The following is a 4,213-nucleotide window of genomic DNA, read 5'->3' as shown; positions in this document are numbered from 1 at the left end:
GCTTTTATATTGAAATTGGCATATACTTAATGAATTCATAATTTCAATTAAATGAAAATTAAAAAATTTTTTTCCTCTCACACAATCACAATTCAATATTTTAACTTAATCAAAATTGTAAATATTTTAATTGTAAACATTTTTTTTTTCGTTAACACAACCGTGATGGTAATTGTGACTAAAATCTAAATAATTATTTGTCACATATTATATAAACTAATTTTTATTAGTATTTAACTCTGCTGTTTGATTAGAAATAAATTCTGAAGGCTAGTTGACCATTTGTGGACCATTTGATTCATATTACAATTTTTATATAAAATAATAATTTAATATTATTTTTTATATAATTTTTTTCCTCTCACACAATCACAATTCAATATTTTAACTTAATCAAAATTGTAAATATTTTAATTGTAAACATTTTTTTTTTCGTTAACACAACCGTGATGGTAATTGTGACTAAAATCTAAATAATTATTTGTCACATATTATATAAACTAATTTTTATTAGTATTTAACTCTGCTGTTTGATTAGAAATAAATTCTGATGGCTAGTTGAGTGGACCATTTGATTCATATTACAATTTTTATATAAAATAATAATTTAATATTATTTTTTATATCGATATAAATATTTTGGTTCAATACTTTTTAAATATTATTTATTTATTAATTATTAAATAAAGAATTTAATATAAAAATTAGTTAAACAATTTAAAAGTTTTTTGCATTATTCTTTTCTCACTCAATACAGCTAATGTCAATGTAAAAAAGCAATTCTAATAAATGATTGCAATCATTTATATTGCATTCGATATATTATCCTAAATATTATATCTGAATGTATTCTTTAACCGGGTCGGCGCGTACGCCATCCCGACACCCAAAAATTCCACGCACGAGTTATTCACATTAGGAATAATCGCAGGGTTCTACTCAACCGAATGTGCAATGGTCAAGCTTTGCCCCGAGGGAACCGCCTTCGTGATCACGGTAACCCCTACGCCAGGTAAGTATGCTTTTATATTGAAATTGGAATATACTTAATGAATTCAATATTTCAATTTAATGAAAATTATAAACATTTCAATGGTAAAAATTTTTTTCCTCTCACACAATCACAATTCAATATTTTAACTTAATGAAAATTGTAAATATTTTAATTGTAAACATTTTTTTTTTTCGTTAACACAACCGTGATGGTAATTGTGACTAAAATCTAAATAATTATTTGTCACATATTATATAAATTAATTTTTATTAGTATTTAACTCTGCTGTTTGATTAGAAATAAATTCTGAAGGCTAGTTGAGTGGACCATTTGATTCATATTACAATTTTTATATAAAATAATAATTTAATATTATTTCTTATATCGACATAAATATTTTGGTTCAATACTTTTTAAATATTATTTATTTATTAATTATTAAATAAAGAAGTTAATATAAAAATTATTTAAACAATTTAAAAGTTTTTTGCATTATTCTTTTCTCACTCAATACAGCTAATGTCAATGTAAAAAAGCAATTCTAATAAATGATTGCAATCATTTATATTGCATTCGATATACATATTATCCTAAATATTATATCTGAATGTATTCTTTAACCGGGTCGGCGCGTACGCCATCCCGACACCCAAAAATTCCACGCACGAGTTATTCACATTAGGAATAATCGCAGGGTTCTACTCAACCGAATGTGCAATGGTCAAGCTTTGCCCCGAGGGAACCGCCTTCGTGATCACGGTAACCCCTACGCCAGGTAAGTATGCTTTTATATTGAAATTGGCATATACTTAATGAATTCATAATTTCAATTAAATGAAAATTAAAAAATTTTTTTCCTCTCACACAATCACAATTCAATATTTTAACTTAATCAAAATTGTAAATATTTTAATTGTAAACATTTTTTTTTTCGTTAACACAACCGTGATGGTAATTGTGACTAAAATCTAAATAATTATTTGTCACATATTATATAAACTAATTTTTATTAGTATTTAACTCTGCTGTTTGATTAGAAATAAATTCTGAAGGCTAGTTGACCATTTGTGGACCATTTGATTCATATTACAATTTTTATATAAAATAATAATTTAATATTATTTTTTATATTGACATAAATATTTTGGTTCAATACTTTTTAAATATTATTTATTTATTAATTATTAAATAAAGTTAATAAAGTTAATATAAAAATTAGTTAAACAATTTAAAAGTTTTTTGCATTATTCTTTTCTCACTCAATACAGCTAATGTCAATGTAAAAAAGCAATTCTAATAAATGATTGCAATCATTTATATTGCATTCGATATACATATTATCCTAAATATTATATCTGAATGTATTCTTTAACCGGGTCGGCGCGTACGCCATCCCGACACCCAAAAATTCCACGCACGAGTTATTCACATTAGGAATAATCGCAGGGTTCTACTCAACCGAATGTGCAATGGTCAAGCTTTGCCCCGAGGGAACCGCCTTCGTGATCACGGTAACCCCTACGCCAGGTAAGTATGCTTTTATATTGAAATTGGCATATACTTAATGAATTCAATATTTCAATTAAATGAAAATTATAAACATTTCAATGGTAAAAATTTTTTTCCTCTCACACAATCACAATTCAATATTTTAACTTAATGAAAATTGTAAATATTTTAATTGTAAACATTTTTTTTTTCGTTAACACAACCGTGATGGTAATTGTGACTAAAATCTAAATAATTATTTGTCACATATTATATAAACTAATTTTTATTAGTATTTAACTCTGCTGTTTGATTAGAAATAAATTCTGAAGGCTAGTTGACCATTTGTGGACCATTTGATTCATATTACAATTTTTATATAAAATAATAATTTAATATTATTTTTTATATTGACATAAATATTTTGGTTCAATACTTTTTAAATATTATTTATTTATTAATTATTAAATAAAGTTAATAAAGTTAATATAAAAATTAGTTAAACAATTTAAAAGTTTTTTGCATTATTCTTTTCTCACTCAATACAGCTAATGTCAATGTAAAAAAGCAATTCTAATAAATGATTGCAATCATTTATATTGCATTCGATATACATATTATCCTAAATATTATATCTGAATGTATTCTTTAACCGGGTCGGCGCGTACGCCATCCCGACACCCAAAAATTCCACGCACGAGTTATTCACATTAGGAATAATCGCAGGGTTCTACTCAACCGAATGTGCAATGGTCAAGCTTTGCCCCGAGGGAACCGCCTTCGTGATCACGGTAACCCCTACGCCCGGTAAGTATGCTTTTATATTGAAATTGGGATATACTTAATGAATTCAATATTTCAATTAAATGAAAATTATAAACATTTCAATGGTAAAAATTTTTTTCCTCTCACACAATCACAATTCAATATTTTAACTTAATGAAAATTGTAAATATTTTAATTGTAAACATTTTTTTTTTTTTCGTTAACACAACCGTGATGGTAATTGTGACTAAAATCTAAATAATTATTTGTCACATATTATATAAACTAATTTTTATTAGTATTTAACTCTGCTGTTTGATTAGAAATAAATTCTGAAGGCTAGTTGAGTGGACCATTTGATTCATATTACAATTTTTATATAAAATAATAATTTAATATTATTTTTTATATCGATATAAATACTTTTGGTTCAATACTTTTTAAATATTATTTATTTATTAATTATTAAATAAAGAATTTAATATAAAAATTAGTTAAACAATTTAAAAGTTTTTTGCATTATTCTTTTCTCACTCAATACAGCTAATGTCAATGTAAAAAAGCAATTCTAATAAATGATTGCAATCATTTATATTGCATTCGATATATTATCCTAAATATTATATCTGAATGTATTCTTTAACCGGGTCGGCGCGTACGCCATCCCGACACCCAAACATTCCACGCACGAGTTATTCACATTAGGAATAATCGCAGGGTTCTACTCAACCGAATGTGCAATGGTCAAGCTTTGCCCCGAGGGAACCGCCTTCGTGATCACGGTAACCCCTACGCCAGGTAAGTATGCTTTTATATTGAAATTGGCATATACTTAATGAATTCAATATTTCAATTAAATGAAAATTATAAACATTTCAATGGTAAAAATTTTTTTCCTCTCACACAATCACAATTCAATATTTTAACTTAATGAAAATTGTAAATATTTTAATTGTAAACATTTTT

The 4,213-nt window shown here is 25.6% G+C and overlaps 5 non-coding genes across 5 annotated transcripts; all 5 read right to left on the bottom strand.

Moving 5' to 3' along the window:
* Nucleotides 1–856: 856 nt before the first annotated feature.
* On the bottom strand, nucleotides 857–1,020 carry LOC119665126. Its single transcript, XR_005251341.1, has one exon. It is a non-coding gene; the product is annotated as a U1 spliceosomal RNA (small nuclear RNA).
* Nucleotides 1,021–1,613: 593 nt separating this feature from the next.
* On the bottom strand, nucleotides 1,614–1,777 carry LOC119665124. The gene has a single exon (XR_005251340.1). It is a non-coding gene; the product is annotated as a U1 spliceosomal RNA (small nuclear RNA).
* A 588-nt stretch (nucleotides 1,778–2,365) lies between these two features.
* On the bottom strand, nucleotides 2,366–2,529 carry LOC119665122. Its single transcript, XR_005251338.1, has one exon. It is a non-coding gene; the product is annotated as a U1 spliceosomal RNA (small nuclear RNA).
* Nucleotides 2,530–3,133: 604 nt separating this feature from the next.
* LOC119665127 lies at nucleotides 3,134–3,297 on the bottom strand. Its single transcript, XR_005251342.1, has one exon. It is a non-coding gene; the product is annotated as a U1 spliceosomal RNA (small nuclear RNA).
* Nucleotides 3,298–3,889: 592 nt separating this feature from the next.
* On the bottom strand, nucleotides 3,890–4,053 carry LOC119665128. Its single transcript, XR_005251343.1, has one exon. It is a non-coding gene; the product is annotated as a U1 spliceosomal RNA (small nuclear RNA).
* Nucleotides 4,054–4,213: the final 160 nt, after the last annotated feature.

The sequence above is a fragment of the Teleopsis dalmanni genome, unplaced genomic scaffold (assembly GCF_002237135.1).
Source record: "Teleopsis dalmanni isolate 2A unplaced genomic scaffold, ASM223713v2 unscaffolded_contig_3586, whole genome shotgun sequence".
Taxonomy (NCBI): Eukaryota; Metazoa; Arthropoda; class Insecta; order Diptera; family Diopsidae; genus Teleopsis; species Teleopsis dalmanni.
The sequence above is the reverse complement of the archived record's forward strand: the minus strand, read 5'-3'. Positions and strand labels throughout refer to the sequence as shown.